A 27,306-nucleotide genomic window follows, 5' to 3' on the forward strand; every position below is an offset into this window, starting at 1 on the left:
GGGTCGGGTCGGGTCTTCGGCGCCGCCTCCCGGGAAGGTCGGGAAGGATGCTCTCCGCCTGCGGGCGGAGCCCCTGCGCGCGGAGGGCGGAGGGGGGAGGGGGGAGGGGGAGGGCCCTCGGAGGCGGAGGGCGGGGGCGGAGGGGGGAGGACGGAGGGCGGAGGCGCGGAGGGCGGGGGCGGAGGGGGCCTGAGGCCCCGACTCCTCCGCGCCGCTCGCCCCACCGCCCGCCGCGCGCCCGGCGCTCCCGCCGCTCCCGCCTCCGCGCCCACCTCTCCGCGCCCCCGGCAGCGCGCACGCGCCCCCGCGCCGTCTCGCCCCAGGTGAAGCTGCGCCGCTGGCCTCGCGGCCCCCGCGCTGCGGCCCCCGGAGCGGGAGCGGCTCCCAGTGTGTCCTCGGCAGCTTTGCGGGGAGGGGAGACAGCGCTTTAGGCGCTCCTGCTAGCTCCGGGGCCCCGGACGGCTGCCGCAGCGCCCCCTCCTTGCCCACCAGGTGCCTGCAGAGCTGCTGAGGCGAGAAGGGGGCTGCCTGGGGAGACGTGCAGCCGGCCGGCCCGGGCTGCTGCCCGCCCCCCGCCACCGCCCCAGGGCTTGGCTGCCGCAGTAACCAGCACGCGCGGGGCGCACCCGCACTCCCAGCCGGGAGCCCGGGCTGTGCGCGAGAGGGCTGGGCACGCACGTGCGCACGCACAACCTCTCCAGCGCGTGGGTCTTTTCCACTGTGCGGCTGCTCCAGGGCACGCCGAGGCTCCATCCTCCATGCCAAAGGGCTCTGGCACCTGCCCCACGCACGTCCCTGCCTGCCCCAGAGCGTCCTCCCTGGGCTGCTGGCAGGAGCATGCCGTGAAGGCGCACACAGGAGCTGTGTCTTTCCACGATGTCAGCTTTATATGCCATCACAAAGCAAAGTTAAATCACGGCTATAAAGCAGGTTCAGGATTCCAAACTCAGGGACAATTCACCATGTGATTAAACCTGGCTTCTTACACAGCACACAAAGCGGGACGGAAGACAAGCCACACAACACACAAGGTAACAGAAGCCTGCAGGAAGTTAAGGCCAAGGCAGTCTGTGGGCGTGCAGTTGAGGTAAGGGCTCAATCTGGTCCAGGCCAGCTCTCAGCTTACTGCTTATGTTCAACCAGGCAAGGATCTCTCTTCTGTTCGGAGATCAGTCGGCAGAGCCTTTGTCAGCAGTTGCCTTCTTCAAGGACTCAGACATAGAAGGGTCAGGTCTGAAGAGTTTGACATATGCTGCCAAAATCCTTGCCATTTTTTTTTTTAGGTTTTATTTATTTATTCATGAGAGACATAGAGAGAGAGAGAGGCAGAGACACAGGCAGAGGGAGAAATAGGCTCCATGTAGGGAGCTGGACTAGGGACTCGATCCTGGGTCTCCAGGATCAGGCCCTGGGCTGAAGGCGGTGCTAAACCACTGAGCCACCCGGGCTGCCCAATCCTTGCCTTTTTTAGGGGATTTAATCAGTTTGGGGTCCCTGCAGACTTCCTCTGGTTCTGCTCATTATGAGTTCTGGGGTATCAGCTGACCTTGGTCTCGGGAATATCTCCTAGCTGCAGTACCTTCACTGCTTGCCTCATTGCTTCACACAGGCTCCTGCTTAACATGAGAGACTCCATTTTGTTCTCTACAGCCACTGTCCCATCACAGTCGATTTCCTGCAGCTTCTTCAGATGGCCCCAGATCCCACCTGACAGGCAGCAAAAGACTGTTCCGCAGAATTCCACAGAAAAGCCTAAGCAAATGCGTGCCTGGTCAGGTCATTCCTCAATCTGTTCTACAATGGGGGACCCTGAGTATCTGGTCACAAGAACACCAGGATCATTACAGGTTCTAAACCAAAGGCAGGAAGCTCAGCTTTCCTCTTTGACGTGTAAAAAGCCAGACCCCAGACACTCTGGATCTAATTTCTTTTTCTTTTTTTTTGGGGGGGGGGGGTGTCGGAATCTAATTTCTAATAGTAGCCAGGAATCCCAGAGGTTTGAGGACATATTTAAATGCTTTCTGTAACAATTGTGGGCTGTGGTTAAGAGATGTTACTCCTCATGCAACCTGAGATTCCTGTGAAAGGTTATTCTTTCCTGTGAGGTGCAGTCTCTGCATTCTCCCTGCAGGAGAAGAGCAACCAGTTTCATAGCAATCACTTGCAAAAGGTTAAAGACACAAAGAAGTAAGACAGCTTTAAATTGTTTCCATGGTGCTTTCTGTCTACTCAAGAATCACAAGTATTTTTGAGCAACCAAATGAAGTGTTTCTTTTTTCTTTTTTTAAGATTTTATTTATTTATTCATGAGAGACACAGAGAGAGAGGCAGAGCCGTAGGCAGAGGGAGAAGCAGGCTTCCTGCAAGGAGCCTCATGTGGGACCCAATCCCAGACCTCTGGACCACGCTCCAAGCTGAGGCAGACGCTCAACCACTGAGCCACCCAGGCATCCCAAGTGTTTGGACTATTATCCACTTGGATAATAGTGGTCAGAGCCCTGGTGCCCAGTCAGAGCCAATTGTGAGTTTCAATCACTAGAAACAAGCACATTGCTAAAGAGGCAGATGATATGCAGCACTCTGGCCCTTGCAGGTCAGGTGACCTCAGCTTCCTGGATTAGGACAGGTCCTTACACTTGAGAATCATGGAAAGGTGGGAGAGAGGGAAGGGGCAGAGGAAGAGGAGGCAGAGGAAACTGATGAATAGGAATGAGGGAGAAAAAGAAAGGCATAGAAAAGAAATCACACTCGGAGTCCTGCTGTCCTTTTCCACATCTGTACCTTCACAATCTTCAGCAGTTTCCATGGAGATGAATTGGCTGAATTTATGGCAAGATGCAGCAGGCAGTGCCTGTCTTCAGAAATCAATCCTGTCCTCCATCCTGTCCTCCATCTCTAACACATGCTCTTCCAGGACCTCAACTGCTATCTCTGGGCTATGAGGGGGTGGGTCTGTGGTCTCCAAGTTCCTTTTTCCAGTTCTGAAATCCTGTAATTGTGACTAAGAAGATATAACCACTTGGTGTGCAAGAGCCAATACTTCCCGTGTCCCCTAAGAAAATAGTCATTGTCTCCATTCTTCTTGTGAATATGGACATTCTTTTTTCTTTTCTTCCTTTCCATCCTCCTCCTTTCTGCGCCTCCTTTTCTCCTTCCTAATTATAATCTATTTCCTGTCTCTGACAAATCACACAAATCACATTGCTCCAATATCTGGCAAAATCAAGAACAAACCAGAAGAGACTTCCTCCTTCCCCAGTGAATAAATTAGCAATCTGTCACGTCCGTTGAACATCTACTATATGCCCAGGGTTGTGATAGGTGGCGTCAAGTACAGCAACTGCCACCACCATATAATAAGTGACTACTCTGGTGCAGTGGTAGGCAATTCACAGACTTCATTTAAGCCTCACAACAACCCTTTAAGGGCTTTAGTCTCATTTTACAATGTTTACAATGTTAAAGTACAATGTTGTACTTTATTCATGAGAGACACAGAGAGAGAGGCAGAGACATGGGCAGAGGGAGAAACAGGCTCCCTGCAGGGAGCCTGATGTGAGATTCGATCTCAGGACCCCTCTGGAATCATGACTTGAGACAAAGGCAGATGCTCAACCACTGAGCCACCCAGATGCCCTGGTTGGTTTGCTTTTACTATGGATTCCTTGTCCCTACCAGCAGAGATCCGACTCAGTGGTATGGAATAAGAACCCGGAATTTGCATTTCTAACAAGTCCCTGGGAAAACTTATGCACCACTGGTCTTCAAACTTCTTAGACTGTATGGTATAAATTTTACATCATGATACAGTAGACAAACATACACATAATTTAAACAAAGTTGTATGAATAATTTCTTTTCCTTACCACATGTGAAGCCCTGAAATACTTTGTATTCAATTTCATTTTTAAAAACAATGGCCCTGGGAATCCCTGGGTGGCTCAGTGGTTTGGGGCCTGCCTTTGGCCCAAGGTGTGATCCTGGAGACCTGGGATCGAGTCCCACGTCAGGCTCCCTGCATGGAGCCTGCTTCTCCCTCTGCCTGTGTCTCTGCCTCTCTCTTGCTCTCTCTGAATAAATAAATAAATCTTAAAAAAAAAATTTAAAAAAAAAACACAATGGCCCAAATTGGGGAATTTTGCATTTGGAAAGTATGGTATTTAGTTATGTAAGAAAATGTCCTAAAAAAAAAAAAGAAAAGAAAATGTCCATATTCTTTTAGAGATGTCTGAAGTTTTTAGGGATAAAACATCAGTCTGGGAATCCCTGGGTGGCTCAGTGGTTTGGCGCCTGCCTTTGGCCCGGAGCATGATCTTGGAGTCCCGGGATCGAGTCCCACGTCGGGCTCCCTGTATGGAGCCTTCTCCCTCTGCTTGTGTCTCTGCCTCTCTCTGTCTCTCATGAATAAATAAATAAATCTTAAAAAAAAATCACTGTTTGTAATTTAAACTACCTTAGCAAGGAGAATAAATGAGATAAATACTGGGAAATGTTCATAATTGTTAAATCAAGGTGGTAGGTGGGTTGTTTTACTATTTATTCTCTCTACTTTTATGCATGTTTAAATATCTTTTATAATCAAAGTTTTTTAGTTTTGCTTTTATGACCCAATAAGGAGCTGCTGCTGGTAGTGTGAAGGGCTCTGTGCTAAGGCAGAGCAGAGGAAAACAGAAGAGGAAGAGATGGTAGTGATAAGGGAAGGAGGTGGAGAGAACGTGACAGGAGATGGAGGTTACATTAGGTAAAAGTGCACTGTGGGAGGGGGTCAGGGTCACCACAAATGCTCATGATAATCCCCACCCCCCAGGGCACCTGGGAGGCTCAGTCAACTGACTGCCTTCAGCTCAGGTCATGATCTCAGAGTCCAGGGAATAAGCTCTGCATCAGGCTTCCTGCCCCACCCCCTGCTAGTGTAGTCAGTATCTCCCTCTCTCTCTCTCTCTCTCTTTCAAATAAGTAAATAAAATCTTTAAAAATAAATAAATAAAGGGCCTCTTCCTCCACATCCCTCTCTATCACTGTTCTTTCTGCATTGGACCCGGGCTAGACAAAGGAAATACCTTATACACCTCTGTAAACCTCACAGTTCCTGGACCAAGTTCAGAATTAGACAACATCCATCAGTCAAAGCCTCTCATTTCACAGAGCCCTTGGACCTGCCTCAACACTGCAGTGTTGCCTCTTTCCCCCAGTGCTGCCCAGTAGGATAACCCTCTCTGCACCAGGAGCCCAGTCGTTCTAATACATAAGACCACATGCTTGTCTAAGGAGCCACACCATGGGCCAGCTACTGCTCAAGTGACTGGATAGGTGAACCCAGGAAAGTGAAAAAGTCACCTGGTCTCACGCCATCCTGACAGTCATTCACTGTCACCCTGTGCTTCCTGAAACCAGCTGCCCCTGGCACAGGGGAGTCTGTGAGTATGCAAATGCATATACTTGGAGGGGGATGGCACACCTGCCTCTACCTCTGTACTTTCACTCTCCTCCCCATGTATGTCCTTTCTCAAATTTAATCTATTGTCAAAATAATGTATTTTCTTTGAACAACATATTAGCAAAGTACAGAAAACTGAAAAGAAGAAGTAGGAAAGGGGGATTTCCTGGGTGGCTCAGCGGTTTGGCACTTGCCTTTGGCCCAGGACGCGGTCCTGGAGTCCCGGGATCGACTCCCACATCAGGCTCCTGGCATGGAGTCTGCCTCTGTGTGTGTGTGTGTGTGTGTGTGTGTCTCATGAATAAATAAATAAAATCTTAAAAAAAAAAAAAAGAAGACGAAGAGGTAGGAAAAAGAATTGATCATAATTCCACCATCTAAAGGCAAAACCACTTGGAATTTTAGAGTGTATTTGATGTATTCTTTTCACTAATAGACTATTTATTAGAGCAGTTTTAGGCTTATAGAAAAATTGAGCAGAAAGTACTGAAAAAAATCCCATAAACCCACTCTCTTAGAACAGTTTCTCATATTATTAACATCTTTTATTAGTGTGGCATGTGTGTTACAATTGATGAACCAATATGGATACATTATTAATTAAAGTCTGTATTTTTATTAAGGTTCACTTTTTGTGTTGTACTGTTCTATCGGTTTTGACTAATGCATAATATCATGTATGTATTCACCACTACAATTATCATACAGGATAGTTTTATTGCCTTAAAAATACTCTTATGCTCCACTGATTCATCATCCCTTCTCCTTAAATTTGGAGCAACCACTAATCTTTTTACTGTCTCCATAGTTTCACCTCTTCCGGAATGTCTATATTTTGAATCATGTAATATGTAGCCTTCTCAGATTGGCCTCTGTCACTTAGCAATAAGCATCTAAGTTTCTTCTGTTAATGGCTTGTTAACTTGTTTTTTTTTTATCACTGAATAATATTCCTTATATTCTGTTGTATAGAGGTTATCTGTTTATTTATCCATTTACCTTCTGAAGGACATCATGGTTGTTTTCAGTTGGAGGCAATTATGAACAAAGCTGCTATAAACATTGTGCACAGATTTTCATGTGGGCCTAAAATTTTAAATCATTTGGGTAAATACCTATGAATACAATTGCTGGATTGTGCAATAAGACTATGTTTACCTTTGTAAGAAACTGCAAACTGTCTTGTAAAGCATCCCCACCAACAGTGAATGAGAATTCTTGTTGGTCCACATCCTAACCTAACTACATCCTAGAATTTGGTGGTGTCACCATTTTGGATTTTGGCCAGCCTAATTAATAGGTATTAGTGATTTGCAACTACCTAATGCTATATGATGGTGAGCAACTTTTTGTATGCTTATCTGTATGTCTTCTTTGGTGAGGTCTCTGCCTACTTCTTAATTACGTTGTTTGTTTTCTTATTGCTGAGTTTTAAGAATTCTTTGTATATTTTGGATATATATGTTTTGCAGATATCTTCTCCCAATCTGTGGCTTGTCTTTTCATCCTCTTAACAATCTCTGCTGCTTCATTTAATTTAATTTAATTTAATTTTTTAAAAGATTTTATTTATTCATGAGAGACACAGGGAGAGAGGCAGAGATACAGGCAAAGGGAGAAGCAGGCTCCATGCAGGGAGCCTGATGTGGGACTCGATCCCAGGACCCCAGGATCACGCCCTGGGCCAAAGGCAGATGCTCAACCATTGAGCCACCCAGGGATCCCTGCTTCATTTAATTTTAATGAAGAACAATTTATCAATTTCTTCTTTCATGGGTTATGCATTTGGTGTTATATCTAAAAGTCATTACCAAACCCAAGGTCACCTAGATTATCTCTTATATTTTCTTCTAGAAGCTCTATAGTTTTGTGTTTTACATTTAGGTCTACATCCATTTTTAGATAATTTCTGTGAAAAATGTAAGGTTAGTGTCTAGGTTTGTTATATCGCATATAGATGCCTAGTTTTTCCAACACAACTTGTTGAAAAGACTGTCTTTTTTCCATTGAATTTCCATTGCTCTTTGTCAAAGATAAGTTGACTATACTTATGTGGAACTATATCAGGGAATTTTATTCTGCTCAACTGATCTATTTGTCTATTCTTTCATCAACACCATGCTGTCTTGATTACTAGATAAGAATATCTATGGTTGGGGGATCCCTGGGTGGCTCAGCAGTTTAGTGCCTGCCTTCAGCCCAGGGCGTGATCCTGGAGTCACAGGATCGAGTCCTGCATCGGGCTCCCTGCATGGAGCCTGCTTCTCCCTCTGCCTGTGTCTCTGCCTCTCTCTCTCTGTGCGAATAAATAAAATCTTAAAAAAAAAATGTCTATGGTTAGGGTGGCTGGGTGGCTCAGTTGGTTAGGCATCTGCCTTCAGCTTAGGTATGATCCTAGGGTCCTAGGATCAAGTCGTACATTGGGCTCCCTGCCCAGCGGGGAGCCTGCTTCTCCCTCTCCCCCTGCCCTTGCCCCCCCTGCTCATGCTCTCTCCCTCTCTCTCTCTCTCAAATAAATAAATAAAATCTTTTTTTAGAAAAGACTGTCTAGGGACACCTGGGTGGCTCAGTGGTTGGGCACGTCTGCCTTCGGCTCAGGGCATGGTCCTGGAGTACCAGGATCAAGTCTTGCATCAGGTTCCCTGCAAGGAGCCTGCTTCTCCCTCTGCCTGTGTCTCTACCTCTCTCTTTTTGTGTCTCTCATGAATAAATAAATAAAATCTTAAAAAAAAAAAGACTGTCTATGTTCAAAGTGTATGTATCAGATATATGTGTGTTGTATTAGATTTTGTTATCAATGTTATACTCACTTCATAAATAGAATTTGGAAGGTTTTCTTTCTTTTTTTTTTTTTTTTTTTGGAAGGTTTTCTTATTTTTGTCCTCAGAATAGAATCAATAGCAACCAACTCATCTGTTCCTTAAAGTTTATCAGTAGAATTCTCCTATGAAATAATATAGTCCTGGTGTTTTTGTAGATAGAGGTGTGGAAAAATACAGTTCTCTGACTACATCTATTCTATAGTAACCAGTCTATTTAGAGTTTCTATCTTTTCTGAGATGTTTTGATAAATTATATTTTCTTAAAATTTCATCTGTTTCATTTAGGCTTTCAAATGTATTACACAGAGGTGAGTAACATGATCCCATACAACTTTATTAGTGTTTTGCATCTTTAATTATCTCCCCTTATTTTTTTAAAGATTTTATTTATTTATTCATGAGAGACACAGAGAGAAAGAGAGAGAGAGGAAGAGACACAGGCAGAGGGAGAAGCAGGCTCCATGCAGGGAGCCCAATGTGGGACTCGATCCCAGGTCTCCAGGATCAGGCCCTGGGCTGAGAGTGGCACTAAACCTCTGAGCCACCCGGGCTGCCCTATATCCCCTTATTTTTATTTTGATTTACTTCCTCTGTCTAGCCAACTGTCTTTTCTATTGTCATTTTTTTCATATATTTATTTGTATTCCCATTTCTAATTTATGAATTGCTTCTTTTACCTTTCCACACAACCACCTGCCACATGAGTGTTTATAGCAGTTATCATAATTGCCAAAATTGGAAGCATCAATATGCCCTTCAGTAGATGGATGGATAAAGAAACTATGGTACATCAAGACAGTGGAATATCACTAAAATGAAATGAACGACCAAGCCATGAAAAGACATGGAGGAAACTTAAATGCATATTGCTATGTGAAATAAGTAATCTGAAAAAAGTGATTACTTAGTGAAAGCAGTAAACTATTACAATTCCAACCATATGACGTTCTGGAAAAGGCAAAACAATAGAGATGTTTAAAAAATCAGTGGTTCCGCAGCCCCGGTGGCGCAGCAGTTTAGCGCCGCCTGCAGCCCGGGGTGTGATCCTGGAGACCCAGGACGGAGTCCCACATCGGGCTTCCTGCATGGAGCCTGCTTCTCCCTCTGCCTGTGTCTCTGCCTCTCTCTCGCTCTCTCTGAATGAATGAATAAATAAATCTTAAAAAAAAATAAAAATAAAAATAAATAAAAAATCAGTGGTTGCCATTATGAGGGAGAGAGGAATGAATAGGTAGAGCACAGAGAATTTTTAGGGCAGTATAACTACTCTTTATAATATTACAACGGTGGACATATATCGTTAAAAATTCTCCTGAACTCAAAAGTACAACACCAAGAATGAACTCAAACATAAACTACAGACTTTCAGTGATAATGATGTGTCAGTGTTGGTTCATCATTGTAACAAATGTACCATTCTGGTGGGGGATGTTGGTAATGAGTGAGGCTGTGCATGGGTGGGGGCAAGGGGTACATGGGAAATCTCAGGATCCTCTACTCAATTTTGCTATGAACCTAAAGCTGCTGTAAAAAAAAGTCTACAGACTTGCAAATAGAAGATGAACAAGTTCTGGAGATCTATTGCACAGCATAGTGACTATAGTTAAACAACACTGTATTATACACCTCGAAGTTGCTAAGAGACTAGATCTTAAATGTACTCATTATGCCCAAAAAATGCCTGTGACTTGATAGAGGTGTTAGCTAACGTTATGGTGGTAATCCTATTGCAACATATAAATCAGTCAAACTGGTGTCATATCTAAAAGTCATGAGGTGGGGTGCCTGGGTGGCTCAGTTGGTTAAGTGTCTGCCTTCAGCTTGGGTCATGATCCTGAGGTCCCTGCTCATCGGGGAGCCTGCTTCTCCCTCTGTCTTTCTCTCTCAAATAAATAATCTTATTTTTAAAAAAAGTCATGAGGTGTACAACACAGTGTATACCTTAAACAATATAATGTGTCATTTATATCTCAATTTTTAAAAAATACCATTATAGAAAAAAATCAAGTCTATTTAAAAAATGTGTGATTTCAGTTTGGAGATGATTCAGAGGACTTTCTCTCTCTCTCTCTCTTTTTTTTTTTTTTTTTAAGATTTTAGAGACACAGAGAGAGGGACAGAGACACAGGCAGAGGGAGAAGCAGGCTCCATGCAAGGAGCCCGACGTGGGACTCAATCCTGATCCTGGGACTCCAGGATTATACCCTGGGCTGAAGGCAGGCTCTAAACCGCTGAACCACCCAGGCATCCCCCTCAGAGGACTTTCTTAACTATGTTATTCACTGGACGCCTGGGTGGCTCAGCGGTTAGGCGTCTGCCTTCAGTTCCAGGATTGAGTCCCACATCAGGCTCCCTGCATGGAGCCTGCTTCTCCTTCTGCCTGTGTCTTTGCCTCTCTCTGTGTGTATCTCATGAATAAATAAATAAAATCTTTTTAAAAGCATATGCTTTTCACATTCTTGAAAACATAAAATTTTGTATTCTTCTGAGCCCACATCCCTTTATATTCTTTTTTTAAAAAGATTTTATTTATTTAATCATGATAGAGAGAGAGAGGCAGAGACACAGGAGGAGGGAGAAGCAGGCTCCATGCCAGGAGCGCGGGACTCGAACCTGGGACCCCAGATCGGGGGCCCAGGGCCAAAGGCAGGCGCTAAACTGCTGAGCCACCCAGGGATCCCCCTGCCTCTTTGTATTCTAAGACCGCTCCCCTCCCTTCTTCCCCTCAATTAAATATTCCCTTCAACTAAAAGTCCTGGAGGGTTCCTCGCCCTGGAGCTCAGGAGAGAGAAGACACCCCGGGGGTCACAGGGGGAGCATCTACCAGCCCACCCAAGGGGCTGGGCCCGGAGCCCTCACTCCCCGGGAGGCGGAGGAAACCCACTGGCCAATCGCCACCACCGAGGCCCAGATCTGCTCTCTGATTGGCTCTAGCGGTGACGCCCCCTCCGAATTCCTGGCTCTGATTGGTCTATTTCCTGACTCCGACCGGGACGGAGTCCAGAGGACAAGAGGCTTCCAGACCGAACGGAGGGATGCTTTGGGGGACGTCGGAGACGCCGTCGCACGGCGACAAACAGCCGGACTCCGAGGACACGGCGGCGGGCTCTGTGGTCTCGGGGCTGCTGCCGGCGACGGAGAGGAGCCGGCGGGAGCGCCCCCCGAGCCCGCCGCTGCCGCCGCCGAGGTAACCGCGGCGTTCCCGCTCCGGGGCGGGGCCTGTTCGGCCTGCGGGCGCCGGGCGGGGGGCGGGGGGGAGGACCGGGGGTCGGACTGCGAGACCCGGGACTCCGCCGTCAGCCCCACCCCCGAAGGGGAGCCCTCTTACACCCGGGCCTTCCCTCTCTTCCTCCTCGCCTACGTTCACGCTTCAGCCGCAGTCGGCCTCAGTTTCTCTATGGGAGACAGGGGGAGGGGAGTGGAGGACAGCGGAGCTGGGCTTGCCGTTCTCCATGCCCCCCTAGCCATAGAGTTGCCAGATTTGGCAACAAAAATACAAGACTGGGGCCCCTGGGTGACTCAGTGGGTTAAGCGGTGAAGCCCCACCCCCGCCTTCGGCTCAGGTCATGACCCTGGTGTCCCAGGATCCAGCCCTGGGTGGGCTGCAGCTCATTGAGGGGGAGGGGGGATCTGCTTCTCCTCCCCGCCCCCCGCCCCTCCTCTTCCCGCGTGTGCGCTCTTGCTCGCTCTCAAATAAACACAATCTTTTAAAAATACAAGATGCTAGATAAATGTAAATTTCAGATAAATAAGTAATTTGGGGGTTTAAATATGTCTCCAATATAAAGAGAAATTTAAATATAAAGCATTATTTGTTATTTGTCTGAAGTCGAACTGGGCGTGTTGGTTTTTACCTGGCAACCCTAGACTGGAGTAACACTTTACAGCCCCCTCTCACAGCTGCCCCCATGCGGAGAGTGTTGTATTCTTTGATCGGAGGAAAGGCGAAGAGACTTGCCCAAGGTTATGCAACTAGTGGGTAATGAGACCAGGACACCTTAAAAACCCGGTTCAGTTCTGCTGTCCTACATCTTATTCTTATTGTTGGAACAAATCCCATTAACAAAAGCAAACTTATTTTCCAGAGGCCTATCTAGAGTTGGTTTATATTCAAGTTTCCTCCATATCACTTACTTTATATTTTAGGGGGAAAAATGACTATTAAACTGTCAAAGTATATAGCTATGTGATAATGAAAGTACATTCTATGATTAATACAATGGTGGGACACGTGGGTGACTCAGTCAGTTAAGCATCTGTCTTCAGCTCAGGTCATGATTCTGGGGTTCTGGGATGGAGCCCAAGTAGGGCTCCCTGCCCAACAGGGAATCTGCTTCTCCCTCTCCTGCTTATGTTCTCTCTCTCTCAAATAGTAAAATAAGATTTTTAAAAATACACAATGGCATATCATTTGGCTTTCATGTCAGCAGGCGAGGTTATAATCATTTATATTGCTAGAGATCCGTACATCACTGTTAAGGCCGGGATTAAAGCAGTATCGCTTATAGAGGCTAAGAGCTCAAATTCTGGAATGAAACACATCTGGGTTCAAAGCCTAGTTCTCACCACTTTGTTGACAGTAGGCAAGTTACATAATTTCTCTGGGCCTCAGTTTCCTCTTCATTGAAATAAAGATGATAATAATTGTATCCACTTCATAGGATTGTCAAGTGCCTGGGACATCAAAAGTAATTAATCTTAGTTATTATTAGCTTTACATTGGACCTTTAGTAAGTGTGAATCTTTGGCATACCAAATAATTCTATAATTAATTTTTAATTTTTTAATTTTTATTTTAGTTTTAAAAAGCCAAGCAATAAAAAAAATAAAATAAAAGCCAAGCAATGAGGAATATTATGGATATCTGAGTTTCAGTGAAGAGATGTACTGTTCAGTAATGGTTAAAGCAAGTATTTTAGATTGTAATATATCAATATTACCAAATCAAGTATCTATAAGCTGGGGTAATAAAATATTAAATATAGTCTCATTCATTGTTCCCCATGCATAATTGATATTATTTTTATTTTCATTGTGTTTTAAACAGAAGAAGCATACCAACCATCATGGGAGAGGAAATAACCACAGGATGACTGGGAAAGCTAGAAAATGGATTTATAGTCAGTGGTTGTTTATAGTAAGGTAGACAGAGTATGTTTTATTTTATTTATTTTTAAGATTTTATTTACTTATTCATGAGAGACACAGAGAGAGAGAGGCAGAGACACAGGCAGAGAGAGAAGCAGGCTCCCATGCAGGGAGCCCGATGTGGGACTGGATCCCAGGACTCAAGGACCACGCCCTGGGCCGAAGGCAGACGCCCAACCATTGAACCATAACCAGGGATCCCCTAGAGTATGTTTTAAAAACCAAAAGTCAGGCCTTCTAGGATTTTTATATTTCTTTGCATATTGTTTTTATTTCCTTAGTGTTTACAGTATTAAAATAGTTTACTTGCAGTGGCACCTGGGTGGCTCAGTTGGTTAAGGTCCACTTCTTGTTTTCAGCTCAGGTTATCTCAGGGTTGTGAAATCAAGCCCTGCCTAGGGCTCTGCTGCTGAGCATACATAAGACTCTCTCTCCCTCTCCCTCTGCTCTCTCCCCACCCTTACCCCCACCACATGCAGGCTCTCTCACTCTTAAAAAAAAAAAAAAAAAAGTTTACTTGCAAACTATGCAGACTGTTCCCTAAAATTCCTCTTGGGAAACTTTCAGCAGTTTTTCTTCAAAAAACTACAAAATTTTCCTCACCTAAAGAGGAATGTAGAATTATGAAGATTGAAGTTCTAATCTAAGCAACTACTGTTTATTACCCAAGTGATTGTAAACAAGTTATTTTATCTGATCCTTGATTATTTGTAAAATCGTAATAAAAAATTAATTCCCCACCCCTATAAATCCTATCAGTTATTACTAGCTATTTATCCACCAGAGAAAACTGCCACCATGGATGAATCCAACTATTTGTCTTCTATATTGTCTTCTTCCAGCTTCCTAGAACAGCTGGAGAAATTTTTGCACTGAGAAGACTTGGTACTAAAAGAAATTCATGGTAGTCAACTAAAACTTGACATGGGCATTCAGCACTGTGCAGTGAACCCACCTCATTCTTTCAGTTTATGCAACTGCTGTGTATCAGATTCTCTTCACTCTTTTCAAACCTCTGACATCCCCTAGAAGCCATTCTCAGTAAATGATCTCAATGTTAATGAGGAAATAGAATACCTGAGTTCTGAGCTTTCTGCCCGCAAACATTAATGTTTGCATCCCACTACCAGTGTTGTCATTGTCATATCATATTGCATTTTGGAGTCCTACAAGTTCCATGGAAGTTTAATACATTACAGGCTCTAAAGCATTTTTCCTGAAAATGATATTTTCTCATTCATTAGGGACTGTGTTGTGTGTCCTCTTCCTAGACTGTGGGAAATCACACACACACATTGTTCAGCAACATAGTGATCAATTTCCCCTCTGGGGGCTTCATCTGGAGAAGTTTTCTTCAGGGAAGCCCTGGGTCTCATCCTCAAGGGGAAAGCTGGGACCAGTGTGACATGAGATAGAGAATGCTTTTCTACTTCCTCTGATTATCATGTTTTTTTGAAGCCTCGTTTAAATCTGCTTTCTTCCTTAGACACCATTTCCTGCAGGTATATTTTGTTACCAAATAGAGCTTTGCACTCATATAGGCTAAACATAACTTAACTACTCCCATAATATTGTAGAAATGGGTCTCTTTCACCCCCACACTAGGTCTTCTTGCACCCTCTACTGATCCCTTCCAATGTATTTGCTCGTTCCTCCTCATGGTTCACTTGTCTGTGTCTTCCATATCTGCTGCCACTCCCTTGGACTCTAGGACCAGAGATAGAGCTATGCCCCAGCAGACTCCAGCTGGCTGCCTCATGGCATCTCCTTCTAAATCACACCCTGGAGACTCACATACCCTTGAGTTCCCATGATTTATTGCTGAGTTCTTTCCTCTTCTTCTTTTTTTTTTTTTAATTTTTTAAATTTTTATTTATTTATGATAGTCACACACACAGAGAGAGAGAGAGAGAGAGAGAGAGAGAGAGGCAGAGACACAGGCAGAGGGAGAAGCAGGCTCCATGCACCGGGAGCCCGACATGGGATTCGATCCCGGGTCTCCAGGATCGCGCCCTGGGCCAAAGGCAGACGCCAAACTGCTGCGCCACCCAGGGATCCCCTTTCCTCTTCTTTTTACTATCTTATGATTTAAGTGTTGGTTTACCTAGAGATTTAAGCACCCCATAGTATCATGAATCCAAGCATAGAAAGGACCATGACAGATATTCATCCTGACAGCCATGTACATATATTGCACGCCCCCAACTCCTTTGTTGCCCAACCTCTTTCTAACACTTCAGGAAGCTGGAAATCCATCACCTCCTGAAAGTAGCTTAGTACAGTTTCAGTCACTGTCCATTAGAAAGTTCTTCCTTCTTAATTGAGTCAGAATATGTGCTTTCCCAAATAGCCCTCATTATTTGTTCCAAGGTTAATTCTGATCTTTGGAGCAAAAGGAAAAAAAAAAATCTAATATAGTCATCCCTTTTATATTTAAAATTGTTAATTTCCAGATTCATTTAATAAGTGCTCATTGAATGGTTTTTGTGTCATCTCTCATCATCTTCAGCACAACTACATATTTCTCACAAGAGATTCTTAGGCATGAACAAACTTTTTATTTTACCTTCCTCTTCTTAAAATTAGTAATTGGCAAAGATAAAGGAACTTCAGACTAAATTACTTAAATTTAGCAGAGCTGGAGCTCCTGGATAAATCAAAGGCCTCACAAATGTCTGCAGGGGGCTGGGCCTGCAACATAAGTGAGTAAAAAAGCCAAGTGTAAGAAAAATAGAGAGAGGTAGAGATCCAGGGATGTGCAATGCATATGCCCATCTAAAGTGGACAGCCAATCATTGGTTGCCAAGAGTCAGGGTTACAATCTACTGATTTTTCAAGTAAAAGTGGAAATTTGGATTTGCATATGAAATTTTCTCAGAAAGCATCTAATTCAGATTTAAAATACTATGCAAAACAAAGACAACAAATAAGCTGCCAGTTTAAGACCTCTGTTGTTTCTCTTCTGTAAGTTATAAATGTTAGTATTTTGATATTGATATATTTTGAATTTTTAATAATTTTTAACCTGAGATTATTTAGGACTTACAGAAAAGTTACAACAGTGGACAAAGAATTCCAATATTCTTTCTTTTTAATGTGTTTTTTTTTTTTTAAGATTTTATTTATTTATTCATGAGAGACACAGAGAGAGAGGCAAGGACACAGGCAGAGGGAGAAGCAGGCTCCATGCAGGGAGCCCGATGGGGACTCGATCCCAGGTCTCCAGGATCAGGCCCTGGGCCGAAGGCGGCGCTAAACTGCCGAGCCACCTGGGCTGCCCCGAATTCCAATATTCTTTACGTAGATATCTCAAGTGTTACTATTTATAACACATTTATTTTATAAATAAAATAAATTTATTTTGTATAAATAAATTACAATTATTTATAATTGTAATTTAATTTTAATTGTAATTATATTTATAATTATAAATAAATTACAATTATTTATAATTTATAATAAATTATAAATAAATATCTCTGTATATAAATACAATTGAACATATCATATACTCACATAATGTTTTCTGAAGCATTTGGCAGTAAGTTACTGGCATTATGCCTCTACCTCTTAATGTTTCAGTGTGTGTTATCCAGAAATAAGAAAGGGTATTGTCTTACATCATAACACAATTACCAAAATCAAAATATAACAGATGTGATGTTATTTAATCTATAGATATTGTTTAATCTTATTCAAATTTCATCAATTGTCCAACTAATGAACGTTTTACAAAAAAAAGAAAAAAAGAAAAAAAAGGTTTGTTTGCTGGTCCAGAATCTAATACAGTATCACATGTTGGATTTCGTTATTATGTCTCTTTGGCCTCCTTCATTCTGGAACAGCTCCTCGGTCTTTGTCTTTCATGATTTTAATAGATTAGGTGATGAAGTGATTTTTGGTATTCATGAGTGTATCCGTAATAGAGATCTCTGCGTGTACTAAAAATACATGAGTGGAGGATGGTGCCAGTCATTGAGAATGGAGGCCAGTTTATTTATAGAATATTCCTCCATTGTTGGTTGTTTGTTTTTATTCCCAACACTTCTTCACAAATTGATTCAGGCTATCCATTGGGGGAAGAAATACCACAGAAATGATAATGTGTTCGTCTCAGTGCATCATACCTGGAAGCTGAGCAAGCTGTATTCTCAAGCATGTTGCCCTGGAAGTGGCTCATTCCCACAGAAGAATTCTGAGATCAGTGTCGTCAATCCGTGGTGTTGTCCTTACCAGCAGGCCACCATTAGTGTATTCACATCTGTACCCTCAGGCATTGCTTAATGGCTGTCTGCCAGGGCAACATAAATCCTCAGCTACTTCAGGTTTTACAAAAATGAAGAATAGCTTAAGTTTTGGTGTAAAGTGGTGGTCTATTCAAAACCTTCTTTTTAATTATTGTCTATATGCAAGCATAGAGGTTTTTTTCAAATTAAACAGGAACTAGGCTTACAGATGTGGTGTGCAGGGCTGTATCTCATCAAACTGAGAAACTAAGCTTTCCTTTTTTTCAGGGTAGACGGAATCTAAACCCTTTGTGATATTGTTGTTAAGTCTAAATGAAATTTTGCAAAGTGGAAACTGCAATGATCTGTTATTAGTTGGGAATCTTTGTAGTTTGTGATATGTCTGTTGCATGCTCTCTGTTTTCAGAGCTCACTGCTATTAGTTATGAAATAAATTTTCTTAACAAAACAGTAGGCTTTATGAAGATCAAAGCTGTATGTTATAGTTTCCTATTGGAAAGATTCAGTTTTAAAGTAAGTAATAAATCAGTGAATATGTAACAGCATAATTTGGCTTTGAACTATAAATGCAGAACTTGTTTCCGTACATAAGTGTCCTATACATAGAAGAATAATGTAGGAAACGAGTTCTTTAATTATCTAACTGGTCTCTGTAGGAAACTGGGGATCCCAAGTTCATAAAGGCACAAAAATCTAATTAAAAAATGAGACACCGAAAGGGACTTGATCATGAAGCAGTTTGATCATTCTACATTGTAAGCTTAGAAGTGATTCTATGTTAGGATGCTTAAAAGCTGTTTGCAGACCAGAATCTGAAACTAAATATGAGCAGTTCAGCATTTAGCTATGTGCTTCAGAAATTGTTTGGTAGAGCCTGTTTTTCTACAACATAATAATTTAAGCTTTGGCTTTTGGATCCAAACAGTAATCCTGGCACTTGACTACTCTATGGAAACAACTTGTCATGCCTGCATTGTGGAAATGGTGTTCACAATGAAATGCACAGCATACAAGCTGAAGCAGCACTCATAGTTGTTGGTGTTTCAGGGAGAACATTTGTTATGTTAAATACAAGATATCTTTGTAAGTATCGCCATATTTTTCCAAGGACATTTTTGAACTAGTGATATTTGAAGTATGGGAAGAAAATAATTAGTCTGTTTAAGCCAGTTGCCAAGCATGAATACCTAGATATGATACTAGGATTTTCCTTTAATAAACTTTATATTTTAGAACAGTTTTAGGTTCACAGAAAAAAAATGAGAAGATAATTCAGAAAGGTCTCTTATGCATTGTCACCAGTTTCCCATATTCTTAACATCTTACATTAATATGGCACATTTGTTAAAATTAATGAACCAACTAATACAATAGGATGAACTGAAGTCCAGAATTTACTCTGATTCCTTAGTTTTTACCTAATGTCCTTTTTCTGTTCCAGGATACCACATTACATTTAATTTTCATGTCTCCTTAAGTTCCTCTTAGCTGTGACAGTTTCTCAAATTTTCCCTATTTTTGATGACTGTGACAAATTTTAGGAGTCAGATATTGGTCAAATATTTAGTAGGATGTCCTTGTATTGGAATTTGGTGTTTTTCTCAAGATTAGATTGAGGAAGACCACAGAGTGATCTTTTTATTTGAAAAGTGCCATTTTCATTTCATTGTATTAAAAAATATTGCTGTTGGTTGATGTTGACCTTGGTTCCCTGGCTAGGGTTGTGTTTGTTAGGTTTCTCCAGGTAAAGTTATTCTTGTCACACACACCCTTCCATATTGTATAGTCTTTGGAAGAAAGCCTCCATGCACAGCCCATGCTTAAGTAAGATTTTAACTTTCCAAAATAGATCAAGATGCTTGTTTTGGATGAAGCAGATAAAAATGCTGAGTCAAGGATTAAAGATCAGGGACGCCTGGGTGGCTCAGCAGTTGAGCACCTGCCTTCGGCCTGGGGCATGATCTTGGAGTCCTGAGGTCGAGTCCCACATCAGGCTCCCTGTGTGGAGCCTGCTTCTCCCTCTGCCTGTGTCTCTGCCTTCTCTCTCTCTGTGTCTCTCATGAATGAATGAATGAATGAATGAGTGAATGAATGAAAAATAAATAAATAAATAAAATCTTTAAAACAAACAAGCAAAGGATTAAATATCAAATCCACAAGATTTACCAGAAATTAAATACAAGTATTCAGATGTGCATGTGATAGCTGGCAGGTTGGGTTACTTGTTACAATATAGCTGTGAAGTGCTATATTGTCCTTACTCCTGCTGAAAGCAACTGTTTCCTACAATCTCTGTCTAGCTCAATTCTATAGTAAGACAGGGACGCTTGGTCTCAAACATGTTCCTCTATGTACTATTATGAAAACGATTATATCTGCTTAATTGATATGTCAACATAATTCTCTTTTTTTTTTTCTTTTCTTAAGGTTGGGTTGCTTTCTGCCTTAATGTCAGTCGATACATTGGAAGTTATCGAGAAGATCAAATTCTGATGAAGAAGGAAGAATTGACCCTTGAAATGGTTGATATTTTATAATATTTTAATAAAGGGTAATGTTTTTCCAGTTGATACCCATAAAAATTATGGCCCGAATTATTTTTTACCTGCTTACTTAAGCTCTGTACTAAAATTGCAGAAGCTAGTATCATGTCTTAGTATTTGTAATAAAGCTAGCAGAGTAAACACAAGAAGAAAAACAAGTATGCCAGGTAGTAGAAAAACTGAGATAAATGTCTTTCTTGAGTTCAGGGTACTTTGTTCTAAGATTTGGTAAGATAATATCTGCATTTAGGCAGAATTCATAGAATGAATTTCTGACTAGTCCCTTCCAGTGATAGGGATGAGAATTAGAAATCAAATAGTGTTTTATTCTAACTCTGATAGGAATTAATATTTTCCTCTCTGAAGGAAGGAAGGAAATTGTATGCTCCTTGTGTCATATGATAGACCACACATGACTTTTCTTTTTCAGAACACAAGGCAAAGGGTAGACTGCCTTCTGAGAAAATACATGCCAGGAATCTCAGTATCTAATATATGACTAGTTCTTCCCTACTGTTGCTGCTTAAGATACTGTTAACATCTAATTATTTCCTTAATAAAATGATGCAGGATCTAGTTACAATGTAGCTATAAAGTGCTGCCTTGTCTTTACCCCCTGCTCAAAATAAAACTGTTACCTTTCTAGCCCTGTCCGCCATGGTGCTTAGCAGCCAGGGATGCAGGGTCTCAGACATGATTACCAAGTTAACCCCTGATTTGAGGAATGACTCTTGAGAATTAACGCTTGTTCATATTTGCAGGTGGTGACAGAAAGAGACATTATCAAGAAGGAATTTGGATAAGGCACAAACCAAATTTTGATTACTACCGACTTACTGGTATTCCAATTCCTTATTTAATTGTATTTATCTACCACAAGTGGGTTTTGAGGGGAAGATTTTTAGTAGTCTTGGTCATCTCTAGCCCTGTGGGGGATAAAAACCTCACTCCACAGTTAACTGTGTGATTTATATGTGGCTCATTACTATTTTGTGGCCTGGAAGATGTATAGCAGTTGCTTTTTGAATCAGAATTTGAATATCTACTATCATACTTTCAGGCTCATGATTTTTATATGTACAACTAGTGTCTACGGTTATAAACGATGATCATCTGCCTACTACTTGTGAAATCTATATTTTCAGCTATTTGTCATCTTCATTGAATATTTGCTTTTATTCAGGTGAAATAAATTTATGTATTGTCATTGAAGTTTGATTTTGTTAGCCAGTCAACCTTTAAAATCAGGTATATGGGAACGCCCAGGTGGCTCAGCGGTTGAGCTCCTGCCTTTCGAGCCCAGGTTGTGATCCTGGGGTCCTGGAATTGAGTCCCACGTGGGGCTCCCTGCATGGAGCCTACTTCTCCTTCTGCCTGTGTCCCTGCCTTTCTGTGTGTCTCTCATGAATAAATAAATAAAATTTAAAAAAAAGACTTCCTTTAAAAAATATCAGGTATATCAACAAGGAAAATCTTATCACTCAGTTAACATAAGATGTATTTTTTTTTTAAGATTTTATTTATCTATTCATGAGAGACACAGAGAGAGGCAGAGACACAGGCAGAGGGAGAAGCAGGCTCCATGCAAGAAGCCTGATGTGGGACTCCACCCCAGGACCCCAAGGTCACGCCCTGAGCCAAAGGGAGACGCTCAACCCGAGCCACCCAAGTGTCCGAACATAAGATGTATTTAAATTCTACTTGGGAAGATTCATGTGAAATTCATTGTGAAATTTCACAAATATGAAATTTACCCCATACTTTAGATTTTGTACAATTGATATTCAAAGGAAAAATCAAAATGCTGGTTGCCTTAGCTTACACACGTGTCTTTTTTAAAGTCATATTAATCATATCTTGTGCTTTCTTGATGATTCTTCTATAATTGGGATTTTGCTAGCATTTACTGGTAAAAATTTACATTGACTTGGCTTAGGTATACTTGTTTTATTGAATTCTGTGTTCTACTAATGTAAAAGAACTGTGTTTTAGGAAATACAGTAGTCAACATGAATAGGTGATGAGGCAGCACTCTGAAATGGCCTTGGCCTGATTTAGGACATGCATGGTTTCATGAGTGAAACAACATGTTGTTTGGCTAAAGAGTGAGTCAGGGGGATCCCTGGGTAGCTTAGCGATTTAGTGCTTGCCTTCCGCCCAGGGCATGATCCTGGAGTCCTGGGATCGAGTCCCACATCAGGCTCCCCGCATGGAGCCTGCTTCTCCCTCTACCTATGTCTCTGCCCCTCTCTCTCTCTCTCTCTCTCTCTCTCTTTCTCTCTGTGTGTCTCTCGTGAATAAATAAATAAAATCTTAAAAAAAAAAAAAGAGTGAGTCAGTATTGCCATATTTGTTTTTCTCTTGTGCTACTTATTTGATCTTTTAAGCTGCTTTAGCCAAGACTTTTTTGATTGGCCGTATTATCTGTTTTAGTAGACAGCTGTGGTGGTAAATATATCCCAGCCATTCGCATTACAGTGTATGAGATGAACTGAGCAGAAAGCAGTGATAAATGGGGGTTAATTACCATAACAGATTTGTGGAGATTTCTTATACACACACACACACACACAAAATAATAAAGTTTTAAGTCCTGGACCAGGTTTGTCCAATAGAACTTTCTGCAGTGATAGAAATGTTCTTCATCTGGGCAGCCCGGGTGGCTCAGCGGTTTAGCGCTGACTTCAGCCCAGGGCGTGATCCTGGAGACCCGGGATGCAGTCCCACATCGGGTTCCCTGCATGGAACCTGCTTCTCCCTCTGCCTGTGTCTCTGCCTCTCTCTCTCGCTCTTTCTCTCTCTCTCTGTTTCTCATGAATAAATAAATAAATAAAAATCTTGAAAGAAAGAAAGTCCAAAAAATAATAAAAAAAAGAAATGTTCTTCATCTGTGCTCCCTAACACAGAAGTGACAGGCCACTATGTGGCTATTGAAATGTGGTGATGCAACTGTTTTCTATTTTATTTAATTTTAATTTCAATATCCACATGTAGCTAATGGCTGTTGTATTGGACAGCATAGTCTAAATGATAGCCAACATTCCAGAATTTATATTTGCAGTTGACAGTTTCAAAAATGTGTCAATGAGTCACATAATTGTTCTCTTTCTTTAGTCCCTGGTGTTTACATCTGTCCCAGGTTGACAACTGCTTCCAGATGGCCCTTTTGGGTATGAGCTTTAATTTCACTACCACAAAAACAATAACTGCCATCTGCTTTATAAATAAGAATGCTTAAGATGCAGGCAGCCCCGTGGCTCTCTGGTTTAGCACTACCTTCAGCCCAGGATGTGGTCCTGGGGTCAGGATCGAGTCCCACGTTGGGCTCCCTGCATGGAGCCTGCTTCTCCCTCTGCCTGTGTCTCTGTCTCTCTCTCTCTGTGAATAAATAAGTAATTAATCTTAAAAAATGAATAAATAAGTAATTAATCTTAAAAAAAAGAATGCTTAAGATGCCTAATAGAATCTGATTTTGCAGCCAAAGGAATCCTTTTGCACTAACTGTGAAAGAAATATTTTATTTTTCTCTGGATATTGTGATTAGCATCTAGTTGGAAGCCCTTGGGATGCCTGGGTCACTCAGGGATTGAGTGTCTGCCTTTGGCTCAGGACATGATCCTGAGTTCTGGGATCCAGTTCCACATCAGGCTCCCTGCATGGAGCCTGCTTCTCCCTCTACCTGTGTCTCTGCCTCTCTCTCTGTGTCTCTCATGAATAAATAAATAAAATATTTTTTAAAAAATCACTTTACATATAATCCTGGCAAATAAACAGCCACAGATGGTTAACAAGTAGCTCATATTGTTAGTAGTTCATTTCATATTTGATAACTAATATTCTGATTAATAATTTTTCTTTTGTTCAGAATTGGCAGTGGAGGTCAATATGGGAGGAAATCTGTGGCCATAAACATTAAAGAAGACAAGTGGACAAGTGGATTCTTGGTGACATTGAGACTTTCTACAATACAGTGGAAGAATTACCAATGAATGCGGCTAACTGCACTCGCTGTTATGGACTAGGTGATGACAACGTGCATTGTGCTTTTTCTTTGGGAATATTTGAAGCTTGTCTAAAGCTCATGACCTATCAAAAATACAGATTTTGATAATAATGCTACTCTCTTACTTATGAGCTCATATGAGAAAAGTCATTGACTTTATCTTCTTTAAAATTAGAATACTGGGAATAAAAGCCTTTAAAGATTTGGCCTATAGAGTAAATTTCAAAATGGGAAACAACACTGGTCCTATAATGAGATGTAAATCATATCACCAACATTAATCTTCTCCTGGTGAGTTCAATTCCCTGTAGCAGCATAGAAAGGAAAAGAAAATATTGGAACTGAGAGTAATAAAATGAATACAACAGGCAAAAAAAAAAAAAAATAGAATACTGGAGTTGGATATGAAAGGTGAGGCTGTAAAAATCATTCTTAGAAGTTTATTTCCTAGTTCTATAAAAAGGGTTATATTGAGTGTTCTCTGTCATTTAATACTATACTTGTGGACTGGACAATATGTGCTGTATAAAAGCAGCCAATTCTATTAAACTAGTGTAACTGCTTTTATAGTGTGGTCATTAGACTGAACAGAACAAACTTGAAAATGATTTCTTTAAAGAAAGTATTTTAATTCATTTTGTGTGGTAGTTTTGGTTTTGGTTAAACAATCTTTTTTTTTTTCTTTTGGTAAAACAATCTTTTTAAAAATATTTTATTTATTTGTGTGAGAGAAAGAAAAAGCACAAGTGAGGGGGGACAGAGGGAGAAACAGATTCCCCAGTGAGCATGGAGCCTGACATGGGGCTTGAGATCATGACCTGAGCTGAAGTCAGACACTCCATGGACTGAGCCACGCAGGTACCCTGCCCTGGACCCTTTTGCTAAGCACCATCAGTAATCATACCCTAGGACTGAATTAAAAAAAAAAAAAAAAAAAAAAAAAACAAAAACCCTGCCATATTGCTTATTGAATGAATACTGAATAAATTATAGTAAAGACTATTTTTCTTTAAAGTTGTTTGGTCCTAGGATGCCTGGGTGGCTCAGCGGTTAAGTGCCTGCCTTCAGCTCAGGGCATGATCCCGGAGTCCCGGGATCGAATCCCACATCGGGCTCCCTGTATGGAGCCTGCTTTTCCCTCTGCCTATGTCTCTGCCTTTCTCTCTCTCTTGCTCTCTTTCTGTCTTTCATGAATAAATAAAATCTTAAAATAAAATAAAGTTTTTTGGTCTTTATTCCTTAAAGAATTATAGTTTTTGCCATAATTCCATACTTTCCAAGGAAGAAGATAAAACAGCATTCTGTGATGAATTATTTATTCTAGTTGCAAAATTATGTGCAAAGGATACAACCACTGTGGCTTTTCATTAAAGGCTGTAATAGTTCCAAGTTTGCTGCTGTTTGGCCCTGGCACAAAGATTAGTCAATGGGTCAATTCCAGATGTTCATCAGCAACATCTGCTAAGCATTATCTGCTTTGATAACAAAAAAGAAGTATTAGAATGTAAGATTTATCCTTCTACTGTGGCAAACATTTCCTGGTATAGGCAAAGTAGCTACTTAACATCAAGATTTCTATGTTAATTAATTAATCAGTACAGTTCCTTTTTTGGGTGTTGGGGGAGATTTTATTTATTCATGAGAGACACAGAGAGAGAAAGAGGCAAAGACACAGGCAGAGGGTAGAAGCAGGCTTCATGCAGGGAGCCTGATGTGGGACTCAATCCCGCATCTCCAGGATCACACCCTGGGCTGCCATCCAGTTCCTTTTCCATAACAATAACAGAGTCGCTAAAACAGGTCCTGTGAGGGAGGGATTGACACTGAGTATGATCCTTATTTTTTCTTACTCACAAATTATTTTATGTTGACTACAGCTCACTATTTGTCAAAAGAACCACCGACAGGCAGTGACTATTCCACCTGTTGTTTTGATTGGTATTACACAGAAAAGAACATGATGAATTTCTAGGTGGAAACAGCCCCCATCCTTTCTCAATCCTATCACTGATGCTTGCCACTTTCATAAAACCACTGCTGTGACAAATAAGGTAAATGCTCCTCAGACGTATCAGATCAATGAAAAGTCACATCACTATCTTCAGTAAGTAAATGTGCAAAAGGAAATCCTAAATAATGAGATGTAAGGGATGACATTTACCCTGATGTTCCTTCCCTACAAAAACTAGAAGGTAGGTGGAGAGAACGGCGTAAAGATGAGACAAAAGCAAACAAACACACCTTATGTTTGGAAAAGGTATGACTACAAAATTTACTAGAAGGCCTTCCTTTCCCTAATGTGGATTTTATTCAGTATCATAGTCATCCTTTATCTCCATCCAAGGACACCTTTGATTACATTCTTTTTTTTTCTTTGATTACATTCTTGAATTCAGTAGCACAAGGTACCACTTCCTCTTCCACATTTCCTCTGTTCCAGGGCCCCCTTCCCACTCTTTTCTCCTCTGCCCCTGGCCCTCTGCTGTCCTCTTCTCCCTGCCTTTTGGCTTCCTGTATGCTCTTCGAAGCATCAACTCCCTGGATGTTTACGGTCCCATGACTCTGAAACTTCTATAGATTCAAAACCAAACTTTCCATCTTGCTCCAGGATGAGCTTGAACTTTCTTCTCTTATCTAGACTTTGGCTATGGTCACCATACTTGTTTCCCTGCCCTTGGTCTTGCTCTATCCAATCCATTTGCTACTCAGCCCCCAGAGTGATCTAATTTTAAAAAAATATGTTATTCAGTGAATTTCCTTTTGCCTCAAGATAAATTCTAAAGTACAAGGCTTCCCTGCTTTTGGTGTTGTATCTAAAATGTCATCACCAAACCTAGGGTCATCTAGATTTTCTCCTGTTATCTTCTCAGAGTTTTATACTTTTGTGTTTTACATGTACATCTGTGGTTCATTTTGAGTTAATTTTGGTGAGGGGTTTGTTCTGTATGTAGATTCATTTTTTTCCCATGTGATGTCCAGTTGTTCCAGCATATTTGTTGAAAAGACTGTTTTCTCTATTGTATTACCTTTGCTCCTTTGTTAAAGATCAGATGAGTATAGTTGATTATGTGGGTCTACTTCTAGGCTCCTGTAAAGGAAACTATTT

General features: G+C 41.6%; 1 long non-coding RNA gene and 2 other non-coding genes across 5 annotated transcripts; all 3 read left to right on the plus strand.

The window, feature by feature from the left end:
* The first annotated feature begins 11,283 nt into the window (after positions 1-11,283).
* LOC129498365 (uncharacterized) lies at positions 11,284-25,410 on the plus strand. 3 transcript variants are annotated; one of them, XR_008662115.1, is made up of 5 exons: positions 11,284-11,446; positions 18,580-18,737; positions 20,082-20,205; positions 20,959-21,036; positions 24,063-25,410. It is a non-coding gene; the product is annotated as an uncharacterized LOC129498365 (long non-coding RNA). The 3 variants fall into 3 exon arrangements; XR_008662114.1 differs by lacking the exon at positions 18,580-18,737 and adding an exon at positions 23,312-23,367; XR_008662113.1 differs by lacking the exon at positions 18,580-18,737.
* On the plus strand, positions 20,258-20,436 carry LOC129498976 (small nucleolar RNA SNORA81). The gene has a single exon (XR_008662249.1). It is a non-coding gene; the product is annotated as a small nucleolar RNA SNORA81 (small nucleolar RNA).
* On the plus strand, positions 20,762-20,892 carry LOC129499019 (small nucleolar RNA SNORA63). The gene has a single exon (XR_008662283.1). It is a non-coding gene; the product is annotated as a small nucleolar RNA SNORA63 (small nucleolar RNA).
* Positions 25,411-27,306: the final 1,896 nt, after the last annotated feature.

Source organism: Nyctereutes procyonoides, unplaced genomic scaffold, assembly GCF_905146905.1.
Source record: "Nyctereutes procyonoides isolate TBG_1078 unplaced genomic scaffold, NYPRO_anot_genome, whole genome shotgun sequence".
Lineage (NCBI taxonomy): Eukaryota > Metazoa > Chordata > Mammalia > Carnivora > Canidae > Nyctereutes > Nyctereutes procyonoides.